Genomic DNA, 16976 nt, shown 5'->3' on the forward strand with positions numbered 1-16976 from the left:
CAATCCCCCCCCAAAAAGAATTAAGTTATGATAACAAACCATATTTCTGCCACAACAATGATTTTACTAGTAAACCATGTCCTTTCTACCTTATTCAAAGCTCTGCCAAGCAAAAACAGGATCCACATTTGTTTCTAGAACTGGTTTGGGAGGGATGTTTAGTACTGCTGGGAGTGATATCCCTGGTTTAGCAGTGCTGTTCCACGGCAGGGCTGTGGTTTGTGCTTTGTACTGAGATCAGAAATGGCACCTCTGGCACAGGATTGTCATCTGTCATGGCCAGACTCACCCTGCCTGGTACCTGCCATGGCTGATTGTACTGTGGCCAGTAAAAGACAAAACAAGTCATTAGAAATTCCCTGTTAAAGAGACTCTGGTGATAAAAACATTAACAAGACATATGCAAATATTTCCTTTTTGAACTTGTTGTGGCTGAGCCTATTGATTCTTCAGCTTGTTTCTGCTCTCCTTCTGCTTCTAATAGCCATTTTCTGTGCAGTTGCAGTAAGTTTGACTGATAGCTTGTTCATCCAGGAGGGTTTCATTAATCCCTTCTACATGACAAGTTTGTTTGGTGCTCGTTTAACCTGAGTACAGGGTTTTCAGGAGGACATAGCCTAGGACCATGCTGCAGGCACTTAACCATGTGTTTAAATCCCATTCAGCAAACACTAAACATATTTCTTTTGATGGAATGTAACCATATTTTTATATTGTATGGGATTTTTTTTCTGAATCAGTACATATTCTTTAAGTCATGTTAATTTAAATTCTGGAATCGTGTGTTTAAATCCCCAAAATAAAAGGAGGGGTGGGGGAAACACAAGTTAATTTTTGTCTACTCTTTCTTTTTAGCTTGAATGATGTTTAGCAACAGTCACTCCAGAAAAATCTCCCTCAGATCATTTCACAAGAAATCTACTAAACTGAGTCATTACCAAATTTTCATAGTAAAAAGAAAAGAGAAATCTTAGCAAAAATAAGAAAGAAACATTATTATGATACATCTATTTGAATCAAAACAAAATTTCTCAAGACACACTAAGGTGATTTATTTAGCTTGTCCAGCTGACAGACAAAACTGCAGCACTGCAGCAATTCCTATGTATTTCTTTCTTTTTTTTTTTTTTGATTTACAATATAAATCACATAAATTATGCTTTGCCAGATATCAAACATCATGTCATACAGACAGTCCTTAGCTGAGGAAAACTGGCATCCGCTTGTCCGACTCCACAAGTAAGAGAAAGTATAAATAAAGCATAAATGATTAATTTAACCTTCCCTCCCTGCCTCCCGTTAACAGCTCAAGGACCCACAGCACACTGTGCTCCTGTGATGTACCAGTGCGGTAGAGCCTTCAAGACTGTGGCTAACCCCTTTCCAAGTACAAACACCTGTAAAAACAAAATTAGCCCTGCCAATATGTCTAAGAAGAAATGCTTTCCAGTAGGTTATAGATATAATATTCACCCCATTCAGGGGAATCCAAACAAAACACAAATGTCTTATTGGGGCAAGAGGATATTAAGAATAATAGACAGATTATATGATAGTTTATTGAAGGCAAAGGAAGAGACATTAGTCATAGTTTTGTTATAAAATGAGACTTAATCAAAGAGGAATGGGTTAGAGGTCATGTGTTCTATTTGTGCTATTATTATTTTTAAATCATTGAGACTTCCATGAGTGGCAAAAGAAATGATCCTGAACAGTAAAAAACAAGCCAGACCTCACTGGAGCACTTCAAGATGAGCCAAGAGAATCCACTGCACGAGCCCCACTGGCTGTATGCTAATCTTCTTTTTATGTCTTTTTAACAAGGGGTGATTGGAATATAAGATCACCTTTGCCAGAGAAGTTTGTCTCAACAAACCACTAAGCTGTCTGTGGTATTCTTAGTGACGTGCAGCAACCTGATCAGGATATAACTTCTCACAGAAACAACATTGTTCTTTTATGCTGCTCCTTTTCATTTCATTAAAAAATTTTCAAGTCAAACAAGATAACTCTAATATGTGCGTTCAACTTTTATCTATTATGCATATTAATTTCCAGAGAACCTGGTTTATGCTGAATGGCTGGGGAGAGAGGCTGAACTATTCTGTAAGACTGAACAGTATGTGATTTACTGTAATGACTGTGCATTTACATGGACAGTCAATTTTTAAAAATTGCAACCATAACTGCACCTATATATTTTGTATGCTGCACTAAAGTTTTGCATTTTTAGGCCTTAAGAGATACAGGCCAGGATAAAATTCGTAATATGTTTGTTTATGGATGAAAAGTTGCTTCCTGCAATAACAGTATTAGAATTTTATCTTAAATCTAAGGCCATACAAAAAATTTACAGCAGAAAATTGTTTAGAGCATTCAGATGACCTTAGGATATAATGCTTTTGAAAATGGCATTAACACTTCGAACAGAAGAAAAAAAACTTTTTTTTTACATGTGCACTAATGAAGCCTCATTGACTTAAATGTAAGAATTGTACACAGATCTCAAAATACCTGGTAGACATCAATTTTCATATCAAAACTAAATTTAAAGAGTAGATACTTCCTCATATACAGTGAAATAATATCTTGACATTTACCTTAACTCCTTGCCCATGTACTCTTCCCCCTAACATTTTAAAAATATCTGCATCATTTGCAATGTTTTCTTATTTTACATAGACAACTTCCACAGCTAAATATCTGGGAAAGAAGAATGTTTCTTCTACTATCCAGTCTATATTTTTCCTTTTCTAGTTCTTATACTGTTATTCCAAGCTACTTTCCAATGTAGCTGTAGCACACTTTTGTGTCAGTCATTTTAATTTATCCAGGCTATTTTTGCTGCCCCCACTTTTTCTCCTAGCTAATTTCTGTATCATGAAAATAAGGATTATTTACTTGATTTTTTTTTTTTAGTCCTTTTCTTTATTTCTTTATTCTTTTCTTACTTTTGTTTCTTTTCAAGATCAAAGTTGTTCAAGCTGACTGCTCTTGTCTGACACAGGCTAAAATCATCAGGCAGCTGAGTGCCACAAGGCACAAATCACCTAAAAAGGAGCTCCCAGACTTCACAGGCAGGAGGTGACAGGGTTCCTCTGGTCTGTCCAGTCTTCTGTGGAGCACCACTGCTCTCAGTCTAGGATTTCTTAGCCCACTCACCAACTCAGCAGCACTTAGAAATCCATTTTATTCAAAACTAATCTAAGCCAGGACCCTTCTTCTCTGTGACAGCACACTTGCATTGTGAAAGATTTGCTGTTTTGTTCACCGGTGGAAAAGTTTTGGGTTTCAGCTAAGGAGGCAAGAACGAGTTCAAAATCCTGTCAGGTTTGAGAAGATTTGACCTCTTTGTTCCTTCTTTAATGATCCCAATCTATAGTCATAGAACCATTTAAGTAGGAAAAAGCCTTTAAAGTCATGGCAACAATTAATCTAACACTGCCAAAATTCACCACTAAGCCATGTCCCTAAGCACCACATCTAGACAAGATGATCTAGTTGAAGTGATAACAATTATACTTATGAAATATCTTTGTTTCAAGAACTTGAATTTTCTTTGATTTTTACAATAGTCCTTCAACAGCAGAGGCATATACATACCTTTTCTACACCTCTATAGATCTTAGAGATTTATAAGAAAAAGATATGAAAATAGTGTAGAATCAGAAAACTGAAAAAAGAAAAGGATAAGGGATTTTGAGGCAGGCAGAATGTGTTCATAAGGAGTAATGGGGTTCATAAGGACTTTGCCTTTTGGAAGGACTAACATTAAATTCAAAACCAAACCAACTACTCAGCAACAGTCTTTTGCCTTGACATCTTTGTCTCTTTAAATTATTATATGTGTTTTAATTATTTGTGGTTTTATGAATATGTACATTACTTACAAAACATACCTGGCAGCCTGGATACCAATATCACAGGACATTTATTGGCAGTGTGTGGGTAATTGACCTCTTGTGTGAGGTCTATCTGAGTTGTGACAATGTAAAACTGGAAATAAACCTTTGGGAAACCTTTATTCTTATGGGCAGCATCTCCCATTCTCTTATTTCTGTAATTGCTTCCCTACCACTCAAATGAATCTAAGGAATTAGAGTTCAAAGAGTTGTGGAGCTACAAATGCTTTTTCTCAACCTGCAGGGTAACTGTTTTGTCCTTCATCATGATAAAGGACAAAAGGATAAAATATCCTCCAAAATTTTTAAAAATTTATTCCTCCAGTTCATACATTAACTTGCCCTTCTTACAGGGGATGTTAGTGAGGCAAGAAAGCCTCTGACAGATATTTATTTACCCAAGGCACAGATTATCAGGAGGGGACAGGAACCATTTAGCATGTTACCAGGAGGAAGAGCATTTAGAAGCAGCTAGAAGTTTCCTTTGGTTTGTCACCAGCTCCAGTGTTTGAAGATGTAACACACCTCTGAGTGTATTCACCTCTGTCCTGTGGGGACCAGCTGAAGTGTTTCCTGTCAGGGTCCAGTATCAATAGCACTCTGAGGGGTCTCAGTGACCCCTATAGCCTGTGCTCAAGTGGACAAGCAGCCAGATGGTCACACATTTCTGCATTCTTTCACTGTGTTTTTCCAGCATTAGATATACATGGTGTCATCTTTGTCTTGCAGATCTAAAGGGAACAAAGCTCTTGAAGAGCAACTTACTTACATGGCAGGAATCAACATGGCGAATCTGAATTAATTTAAAAAATTAAATTGATTATCAAGGGAAAGAAAAATCTGGAAAGATTTCAGGGTTTTTCCTGGGTTTTAAACTCTTGTAAACAATAAGCATATAAACTGCTTAAAGCCATTATCTTCACAGGGATAGAAACATTCACATTTATATTATATGCCCTCAAAATAGTCATCTTAGACTGAGCAATCAGTATAATCCTAATAATTTGAAAACAAAATAAGTGCTATATTCTGGAGATCCTCAACATACCCAATATTTGTTAAACAAACTTGAATTTTGAGGACAAATTGTGAACTCTGCTTGATGACTCCTAGGTCTTCAAATGATTGAAATATCAAAAGGGAGAGGAGGAGAGGAGAGGAGAGGAGAGGAGAGAGAGGAGCTCAGACCACAGCTACTGTCTACAGGTCATATCTTTGCTTTATGGACAGCAGGCTACCATGATTAGCCCTTTAAAACTACAGTAGATTTCCCAGTGCTTAGAGAGAGCAGACCAGGCATACTGTGGTGCTGGTCAGCTGATGAACAGTTAATCTCACACGCTCAGCTCCATCGTATTGCTGTTCAAAAATATGGAAAAGCACACTCAGATCTAAGTGCTTCAAGTTCTGACTGCGTGGAAGATGACAGATTTATGGTGTCTTATATTTGAGTAAGAGGGATAGATGGAAAAAATACAGTTTAGGATCCTCAGACTAGGCAATGGTCTATGAAACAAGTATATAGCAGTATTTAACAGAAGGTAGTTTTTAATTACAGTGTCAAAGAGAAAGTGTATAAAAATGTCACCATGCATCACTGAGAAAGAAAATCATATATTTATCTGCTCTCTCCCATGACCAATTTTATACACAAAATACACCCAAAACCCAGTGATTGGTAGATGCACTGGTGAACTTCACAGAGAACCCACCTGACTTAGCTCCAGAGTTGGTTAAACCAACACCCATACAGGATCTGGAACCAGCTTTTGTGTCTTGGATTTGTCTATCTGAGAACTGCAGATTTTTAAGAAATTATTTATCATATTTAATTTTCAATTTTTCAAACAATGTTGCTTGTTTATTCCTAGGGAGGATTCAGTTTAATTAGATACTGCTTAACTTCTCCTAATGACCAGACATATTATATCCAGTGCCAAGGTCTACATCAAGGGGACAGATTGTAGTCTAACTTGTTCATTCTTGTCTAACTCTTAATTCATAAATAGCCAAAACCCTGAAAAAATATTTGTAGAACTGATAAAAGTATTGAGAAAATATTGATAAAAAGTCTGACAAAATGTATTTGCAATTTCTTCTTTCCACAAGTCATGTTACAGTCACTCAGCCTTTGCTCACTACTGCTGGATGTATTTTATTAGGTGGAGTGTGTCTGTGTATCAGTTTGGGAGGGTCTGAAAGCTTCACTAAAACTCTGGCATAGCACATTTGCCAAATATTTTAGATTCATTAAAAAGTTGAAGATATCAAAGCCTGAGATATTTCTCTTTTCTATCATCATCTATGGGCTCCTTTCATCTCCTTCCTCCTCCTCTGTGTTCCTCTACTCCTTTAATCTCTCCCCTGCTCTTTCTTTCCCCATCAGAACTGGAATGTGTGAACATTTATCTGTGTCTTTGCTAGCATGAGCATTCTTCCACCCTCTCTCCAACCATTTCCTACCACTTCATGAACAAAAAAACTCTCAGAAATTAGTCTATCTTATTTTCACACAAAATCTTCTCAGCCTAAAATTCACACCTGAATAAAACTCAGCATTCTGAGCACTGCATAGGGCCCAAGGTTCAGAAGTGCAACTGTTTTCTAAATGAAATGGAGAACTGGAGAGAAGTAAGTTGAAAGGACACAAGAAACCTCCCTACTTTGGCACAGCCCCTCCTTGACCCGGCCGTCTGGTATTTGTAAATGTTTTCAATCAATTCCACTTTTTATCATGACCGCCCACACTACCTAGCTGCAATTTTGCTCTGAGCAGCCGTACATCTGTGCAACACAGCATGCTGAGCCCCGAGTGTCTCTAATTAGGAACTTAACACCTCTAAAACGTTCCGTATGGGCTCATCACAATTAGAACTTGCTGCTATTTCCCCCGTGGCTGTGCTGGGCTGAGATGGCTTCATTGCCTGACCTGTGACTTCCAGGTGCCTGTCTTGGTTTTCGGCTTCCTCATGCTCCTGAGTGCTTCTTACACCGTGACTGTGGCCTTCTCTGCCCCTTCTAGTCTTTTCAAAAGTGTTTCAAAGCAGAATGTTTTCTCTTCAATGGCCTGAACAACAATTGAAAAAGAAGTAGCATGCCTTTGATAATGGAGATACACACACATACGCACACACACACACATATATATGGATACATGCAGCAGCTATGCAGAAGGTGCAGAAGGTTCCTGTGCAGTCCTGCCCCTGTCCCCCTGGCCATGGCCCTCTCCTCCCGCAGCTGCCCAGCAGTTCCAGGGAGGTGTCCAAGCCATGGCTCCTGGGCTCTCCAGTCCCGGGGGCTGCAGAGCCAAGCAGAGCTGCCTGCAGGTCTCTGGGAAAGCTGGCTGCACATCCCAGTTCTGCGATTAGAAACGGGAAAACTTGACTGCTTGGGGATGACCACTAGAGGGAAATGTTGCTCTGTTAACGAGACTACTTTGGAGGAAATCTACTGCATTTTTATCTTTATTGCTATTATTTTTTAAGAGGAAATATGTAAAACGTATGCTCTACCTTTTAAAAATTTGTTCACTGCTTTTTACAAGACAACACTTTGGATTTAAATATTAATTTTCTTAAAGCAGAGCATCATATCTAACACAATCCAGTTAGAGTGAAATGAGTCAAGCTTACTGTCCTAAGTGCATGAATCTGTCCTTTCCCTCTAGTTAAAGACTGAACACCTTTTGCAATCTGATTCGTTTTTCTTGCTGAAGGTTTACCAAAGGAATATAGTTTCAGTTTTCACTTTCTTCTGAATACAAAGGTTGAAGCCTACGAAATATTTTCTTTCTCATTTTCACAGGTAAAAGTGCTGTGATCTCAGACTGAGAAAATTTCCATCAATTAAGTTGCAGGTTTTTGACTCAGGACTACAACCCTTGTCTCTAAGCCATTAAGTAATTTGTTGAATCATACTGCAATGATAAATCATACTGGGATGTTCCAGTGTACACAGTCATTAAGCACTTCGGAGTGTGTGACTTCCTGATATGATGTGTCTGCGTTTTTAAATAAACACATGCCTGTATTCTCCTGTTGCTTGTGTACTGCAAGCACCTCCCGTTTGAGTGCCCAGCACAGTGAGACACATTGCTAAACTCTAACAGCATGGTCAGCAATAAAATGTCCAGAGAAAAGCAATAAAATCAGGCATCCCCAAAAAATCTGAAGATGTTAACAAAAAAGTTTCTTCACATGAAATATAAAATACAATCACGAGATTGTATTGTGGTGTCTATATAATTAATTTTTTTTTTTTAAGTGCAAGTCCTATCAGTCATGTATGTGGTAATACTTTGGACTTTTTGAAAAGTATGATTTGAAAATTATTTGAGGTGCTTCATAATGAGAAGTAGTTTTTAAAAACAAACTAGTGTTCTTAAAACAACATATTCACATGCATTGAATTGCTTGAATCATGACAAAAAGAACAAGTAAGCATAACACAAGTGTGGATAATTTTAGAGGACTTACAGTTCGTTGTGGAGGGGTTACAACTTATACTTTTTTTTTGTTTGTTTGACCTTGAAAGTAAAAATTTGTGGGGGTTTTTTGTTTGTTTTTTCCCCGCTCTGTAAGGGATTCCTATATTTTCTGATCTCACTCAGACAGCAGCTCTAAATCATCCTTCCACAAACTATTTCTGAGCTTGCCTAATGCTACAATGAAGCCATCCTAGTTACGTTATGCCAAGCTACTGCCACGTTTAATGAGAAGTTTTGGATGTAACATCCACAACTTCTGAAAGCCCAGATTTTGTTTGTTGCAGTATTTTGTGCCAGATTCATCCAAGATGCAACTGAATAAAATTTATGAATCTTGATGTTTACCATCGCTAAGTAAATATTATAACAGACAGTAGTAAGTGTTGATCACTCAGTAACAACTAATGCTAGATCATGGAAGCTGTTAATTATGGGTTGCGATGAAAGAAGGTGGAGGAATTTTTTTTTTTCATATGATTAATAGTTCATCTTTGTTATTTACTTATACACATGCAAAGCAACAAACACATGAAATTTCCTTTGCTTCTCACCTTGAAAATATTACTCCTGATTTCTATGATAAATACTTCAGTTTTAAGAATATAAAGGATTAGCCAGTCTTCTAGGAGAGATGGAGTGAAAAGGTAAATGTTAGCACAGGAATTCACCCCATCGATCAAAATTGGTTTTGGATGGTGCCTCCTCTACTACCCTGTGTGCGACCCTGCCTTGCTTCCATCAGGCTGCCAGGTCCAGGGGACAGTCAGACCACACTGGGCCTCTTAAAAAGACAAAATGGATGTCTTCTACAGCATATTTGAGAAGTGTCAATACCTTGATTTTCATAGGTTTATTATTTACATTGCAGGTAGTTTCTGGGGAAAATCATACTGAAATAAGTGGCTCCATCACAGTGGGAGAGTTTGGTCTTTCATTTCCTGAGTTTGGATCTTAAATACTTTTAGGCACTTACGTACCCTGGAGACACTTTTTACACTGTTCTGATGGGCACAGTACAAACACTAAAATCAACAAACAGATTGAAAAGCAGTGCTCTCCTTGTGTGTGTTATTTAAACAGCTATAAGGATAAAAACTTCAATTTGTTCCACAACAACACTATACTTTTGCTAATATTTTCTTCTGATCAGTCAGAAGAAAAGATCAGTCATTTATTGCTTGTATTGGTCTGGTGTATTAACATGCCTGTTAGAAAGGAAGCACAATTTTAAGTGCAAATTTGGCAAAGATTGCTTCTGATCTAAAGCTCAGATATAGAAAATGTACCTTTTGTAGCATGAAATCTAATTATATTCAACAATTTCTGTAAATTGAAAGCCAGAAAGTTAGAAAAAGTCAAAGTCAGATTGTTAGAAAGTCATCTAACAATCTTTATACAGCTGGGAACTCTGGACCACAGGATTGATTTTGCTTATTCTCAAAACAGAAATAAGTCAACAAAATATTATTTGATGCACAAGTAAAATCTGATAAACCACCTAATAACAATAATAGGGGCTGGGGGGAAGTGACTCTTGTTGTTCATATAGGTACTATGACACAATATGCATTATCAGAAGCTGATGTGTTCAAATATGTTCAAACATTCAGCCGGGCTGTTCCTTCTTACACATAATTCAAGTTAACATTTCAAAATGTTTGTGTTAATACTCTAATTCAAAAGGACCTTTCTATGACAGGTTGACCTAGACAGTCCATCAAGTCACTTATGGTTTGGCATCCATTAAGTCCATACCTGCATAAGCAGAAAATAGCACATTTTAATTATTGTTGCAAATTAAGTTAAACAACAGAAAATAGATTCTCTTTACATGAAAATATTTTTAAAAATGGGGGTGGGGGGAGGTTTTTTCTGACTTGGTATATTTGAGATTACAAAAATTGATTATGCACAGCATTAAATTCTGCTACATCTTTCCTACTGAAGATTCTCAAGTTTGATCCATTCCATTATTTTCCTGCTAGACAGCCATCATTGCCTAAATGCCTGGTCTTAGACAACTGGAAATAAACTGAAAAGTAATATTATCAAAAGGAATATTTGACTATGTTTTCAGTGGGCTGTTCATATTAGAAAAACCCTACATTTTTCATTTTAGCTATAAAACAAGCTACTCCCAGCTCTTTTCCCTGGACATTGCAAAGTAACCATCTAGAACATGCTTTGAGACTGACAACTTTCTTCCATATATGGGTAACATTTTAATTTTCCCTAGACCGTATTTGAAGTCCTGTTATAAAATGTGTAGGGATCAAAATCCCTCGTTCTGAGCCAAAACATTAAGAGCCAAGTGTTTTAAAACTTAAGATGACCGAATGCCAGGCAGATTACGCACCTAAAGTTCCATGCAGATGTACTCCACAGGCAGCATTTAAACTCTGTTGGGGAATGTCTGAGAGGTCGGAAGGAAATCTTTTGCCTGGAAGGAGAAACATGCAGAGTGCACCTACCTTCTGTATATCCATTCATAAGCTCTGTGCCTGGATATAAAGAAATAGGAATACATAAATCAATTATAGAGTCTAGTGGAAAAAAAAAACCTGCCTTAATTTCTCAAACCAAGGAGAAAAGCTAACATCTCATGTTATTTCCATCTTCTCAATGAAAACCACTGTAGTGTAGATTACATAGGTACTAAATTATCGTTTATACGTGGGAGCAGCTGAAAAATTCAGCAATTGCACAAATGACTACAAAAGAGGCCTTCCTTTCATAACAACACAAAATCGTGTTAATTCACTTCAAGTTAGAGAGCTCACACTCAAGTTAAGTCAGTTTGTGCGGCAGAAGGTATATTCATGAAAGTGTATTCATGAAGGTATAAGACATACCCAATTCAAAATTAGTTGTAATGCTCTATGATGGCTGGAATTCATTCAAAATAGACATTTCTCAAACACATATTCTTTAAACTTTGTCTGTAAGTGTAATGTACAATAGCTCCCAGAAGATTTGTCTCAATTGTACTGAACAGATGCCCTTAATTAATTAAATGAACAACCATTAAGGAACTCAAGGATGGCATAATGTGATCCTGTTGCCTCGATAATGGACTTCCTACGCCTCTAAAAAGAGGACAAGCTGTTGGGATGGAGAAACTTATCAAAAATCTCTGAAAAAAAAAGGAATTGCCATAGGCAAATATCATGGTCCTTGGACAGAAGGCTGGTCCAACTCATCTGGCAAGTGTTGAAAGTGGCAGCATTCTCCACCTGAAAACTTCCACCTTCATGTTTCTTCATTTCACTAGGGTTGAAAGACTGAGTTTCCTCCTAATTTCAGTCATTACCTGAAATTTGTTTCAGGACAATTTTTTTCAGATGTTATAAACAGGATCAGAGAGGTGACTATTATGTCTCAGCTCCTGAGTGAGGACTCCTAAGGGCATTATCCCTTAATTATAAAGATATAAATAAAGCTTACGTATTGCATTGGAAATCTAACATTTCTTTTTCCTTGCACCCAAAAGGTTGCAGTGATAACTGAAATGCCATTAATGTAACAAAAAGATGCCTCTCCCACAACATGCCAGCTGGTCAAAAAACAGAGCTGCTGGGAAGACCAGCTAAAGAATTAAACAAAAATAAGTCTATCACTTTAGGTAACCCTCTTCATTATGGAGGCTCTGGAGCTGTCAGCTGAAAGACAATTCAACATACAACTTGGCAGAGAGAAGAATAAATTTCCTCTGAGTCATGCTGAGCGTGGGACAATGCAGGCGTACTACAGTGAACCTTAGGAACATACCTTTCACAGAAATGTCAGGTTAATTCTTTCTGTTCCCATGGACCAAGAGATCCTGAAGGAGATGTATCCAACCTTTCTGCTCTCAAAGAAATTGATAATACCAGAATCCTAAACAACCTTTCTCAGAATTCATGAATCAGAAGTGTATGTTTTCATTTCTCCACTTCTGTTACACTTAAATATCTATGGACCAATAAATATTCACTTAAGGACTGCCATACTGCATCTAATGTCTGCATTTTGATAGTTAATAGAGAGAAAGAAGTATTAAGAGCTTAATTGTGTAAGTTATTCCTCTCCACCATTTCTTTTCCTGGCTTCTAAAAAACCATAGCCCTGGATCTTACTGGGCACCAATTTCTAGAAGATTCAATGCATACACCAGTAACAAATAATCCCCTCTTCCATAATGCTCTAGCCCCTTTTTGAATTCTCTAAAAAAAAAAAAAAAAGATAACTTTTTCTCTTCTATAGAAGAGACACTTCTATAGTGTCGTGTGTCTGTTTATACTCCTGTGTGAAAAGGACCCTTTTCCCTGGTTTAAGATTTTGGATTTATAAAATGTACTTCTGCAATTCTGCTGAACTCCATCATATCTCTCCATTGTTATATCTTACAGATAAGAGATATGGAAGTCATTCCAAATGGATGTTATTTTGAATTAACTATACTTTACCATCATCAAAACCATTACCTTATGACAGATGCACTTTTTTAGTGGTGACTGAGCCAAAGAACACTTGCTGATTTTCAGATTTCAGCATAAGCTTTTAGGATCAGCAATTTAAGAGGACATCTTTGAACATATTCAGTAAGCAGGATCAAGAGAAAACAAGTGTGACACCATAATCTCAGTTTTACAAAGAATACACCACAACTTAATTTTAAATTAACTGTAGTTAATTTAAAATTTAACTCTAAATATAAATATAAAATTTAACTCCAAATATAGAGTTATATATATGGCATATATATATATGGCAAAATTTTTAAAAGTGCAAAAGCATTTTAGGAGCTAAATTCCCAGTGACTTTCAGTGAATATGTGATCCAAAATCACTCAGACACCTTTGAACAACTCACACATAGGCCTCCAAACTTGTATTGTAAAAAATTTAGGACCTTTTCAGCTGCAGCAAGTTCTTCAAGTCTTCTCTTAAAAATGACTTGGCCTTGTGCAGGAGAAACTTTGCTCTAATAGACTCTTCTAAAACATATCTAAAGTTAAAATATATTTGCCTGAATGTTCAGAGAATCAAGAGGTCTACTTTGTATGTGTTCCATTATTTGCTTATTAGTGTTAACTGTCAATGAACATTATATTAATATCTTTCTCTGTGTGTATATATATGTATATTAAATGTATAATTAGTATGAATATTCCATAAAATCAGCGGTTTTACCGTTTTATCAAAATATTCTTCTCGGGGATTTATGGCCATTGGGAATATAAGCATATCCCTAACATTGTCCATCTGTCTCTGTAAAACAACATAGGCAGAGTGCCAAAAATGGGTTTTGGAGCAAAGAGTTGCTCTCCTCAAAATGTTTCTGGAGACACATTGTAACAATGAACCCTCAAAATGAAACCTGTCCTTGAAGCTCCAGGGAGCAGCACAGCTGCTTACACAACTGGCACTGCCTGAGCACCCTCACCTGGGAGTGGTCCAGCAATTTGCTGGTCTGCCATAGTGAGGACAGGCATGTGTGACTTCATGATGCTCATGGAGGATTTGCCTCGCTCGACTGAACACTGCACTTCTTGATCAGTCTAAAGAGCATCACTGAAGTTTCTGTTATGGCTGTTCACAAAATGCAGTTAAAACAAAGAAATGCAGTGATCCACATAAGTGACTTTAAGCTGATATGTGGAACATGCAAGGAACACAAGAATACTGATATCATTTCATGGGCTATCTCAAGAGGGCTGTCAAGAGAGCAGTCACGTAAAAAACGAGTCTTGTTATTTTAGACAGAACCAAGCTTGGGATGATCCAGAAAAGCAAGGTCATCATGTTGCTTTCTTTCAAAAGGTACCTCTGGGCTTTTATGAGATGACATTTAAATTCCATTCATATCCTAGCAGAAGGACTCTAATTTTTACAACGTGCTGAGTGGTAGCAGCTGTGGTGACCACTCACTGCTTTGTGTTCCCAGGACAGTTTGCACTAAGGTGGCGTGCAGCACAAGCAGCAATGGGTAATGCTGTGTCAGAGCAGGCACAGACTGAAGACCCTGCATTGTCATTTGATCTCAGGGAATGCAGACTGTTCCAGGACAGGAGCTCATGAATGCTCCATAAAATGGTGCCACGACTGGCCAGAATACTGGATAGCTCTGAAACAGTCTGTCTTGTGACGCTGCTTTCAAACTATCTCACAAACAGCCGTACCGCATCAGCAATAAGATCTGCTGCATGTTTCAAATCATAACACTTAACCATTGTGAAAGTGTAAGCTAGCTGCAGACATCTGACTATCAGCTCAGACAAAGCAGCACTTCAGTGATCTGCTGAGCTGTGTTGATTAGTTGTAAACCTTTTTCTTAACCTTTCAAATAATTCTTCTACAAACTACTGCAAGCAACTTCCCCTCAAATCATGTTTTCAACGCATCATTCTAATGGCATTCACCCATATCAATAAAATTATCTTCTCTGCAGTAACTAAGGATATTAAGGATTAAGAAGAGAGAGAAAAATGCAGTAACTAGACAGATGCATATGAAACAAAAAGCTTCTACCCAAACATCTTTCCAGCAAGAAATAAAGATATTTACTCTGGATGAAATCCCACTGGGGACCATCACATCCCACTTACACCTTCCTTTTGCCATCTCTAGTCTTCAGGAAAATGCCTCTGTGCCACAAGACACACAACACAACCCACAGTACTTACTGCTAAATGACTTGGGACTGCAATTAAAAGCAGAGGAGACCAAATTGTCATAAGATAGGATTAATGTGCTCTAGCCTCAGTTATTGGTGCAAGTGCAATGTAGAAGGTGCAGAGAAGAATGCTGATGTCTTCTGCACTATTTTGAAACTAGGTCTTTCTGGTAGCTGACACTAGGCAAAATGTCCCCCAAAGAACCAGGGCCTGGGAAACACTACCTGAACATGGTCATACCATGTAAATGACAACTTCCATCTACCTGCCTAAACTCCATAGAAGAAATATGTAGTAGACAATTTTTCTTCAATGCTCTCAAACTTACAGGGGGTACTGCAGAGGTAAAAATCTCCAGAGGAAAGATTGATCCTAGAAGTATGAATCTTTATGTCCACTGAAAAACATGAAATTGTTACAAATGTTCCTGTACCTTGAATGGACACAATCCATGTACTTCTATCATGTACTTTTTATTTAAATCTGCAGTACCACAAATTAGTGAAACAAGTCTGCAATTCAAGCATGTTGGTGGCTCTACAGAAGTCGGTGGGCCACCCAGTTACACTGAATCAGATGTGCCTTGTTAAACAGGCTGCTGAATGGGCTGAAGACATGAATAATAACTGACCTTTCAGAGGCATTTCAGTGCAACAATCAGCTTGAGCAGCAGCCATGGCCCCTGGCTCTACAGCAATACAAACAGAAACAGTGAACAAGAAATGAGCCCCAAATATCTGGGTCTGCATTAAACAATGTAGTTTCAGATACTTTAACAGGGACTTTCATTTTCATTATTACTGCTGTATTTTGTGATATTAATTTATTTTGGTTTTCCTAAACATATGAGGTATATGTGGTATTTCTGCTACTGGTCTCCTTCTAGGCACATTTGAATGTAGCAGCCCTATAAATATATCAGAGGGGTTCTCTTCTCCAAGCTTTCCAGTTCCTGAAAGTTTTGTTAAAATAAGCTTCTGAATAGAAGAGAGAGCATATTGATCCCAGTCACAGAGCGCAATGTTATCCTCGCCGTTTGCTGGACACCGGTGAATCCGCACGGGATCTCAGCCTTCAGCATGAGCTCTGCAGGAAACCAGGCTCCATTGCCCCTGCCACTCACACAACTATTTATACTTCAGCTCTTTCATTCACACGTCGCAATAAACAGTTTTGCCATGACTCCTTCTTTCACATGGCTGTACTTGACCCTGTTCAAACACATGCACGCATAAACACACACAGTTTGTGTGTAGAGTCCAGATCCCTTTTTCAATAAATAAATAGCTGTAAAGATGTATAGATGAAAACAAAAAAAGAATCAGTGGTACAGGACAAGAGCTGAAGACCTGTGTTGTGGACTGGATGTCTCAGCACACACCTTGTGGTGAACTGTGTTGAAAACTGACTTCTTACAAGCTCTTCCCACACAAGTTAGTGAGATTTAAATCCCTCAGTCTGATATGGCTTACTGTACTTGTGTTTATTTGTGCAGTGAGAAGTCTACAGAGGTAGTATAAAGAGTTGTCAGCTTCATGGAATGCTTTAAGTTGTAACCTTCTTAAAAAGCACATTCCTACCTGGACTGCCCTCCCAGAGCCTGCATCCCTGGAGGCCCCTTCTATTGTTGCAGTGTTAGTGTCATCACTCCATTAGGAGCCCACCGGAGGCTGTGTGCCTAATTCAGAGAGTGCACCTGTACAAGCATAGGAAGAATGATAATTCCTGGCTCTGCTTTGGTGTGAAGTGTTTTTTTGTAAAGCAAAACAAACTATTCATGCCACGATGAAAAATAACTTCTGCTGTACCTGTCAAAGGATCAGTGGGTCTTTTCTAGTCAGTGAATGAGTATTGCTGATCTTTCTTAAGCCAGTGGAAAAAAGAAAACAGTTCATGCAAGTAAATATAACACAAGGCTATACTTTGCTGTCCT

The sequence above is a fragment of the Pyrgilauda ruficollis genome, unplaced genomic scaffold, assembly GCF_017590135.1.
Source record: "Pyrgilauda ruficollis isolate IOZ18807 unplaced genomic scaffold, ASM1759013v1 scaffold1, whole genome shotgun sequence".
In the NCBI taxonomy this organism is placed as follows: Eukaryota; Metazoa; Chordata; class Aves; order Passeriformes; family Passeridae; genus Pyrgilauda; species Pyrgilauda ruficollis.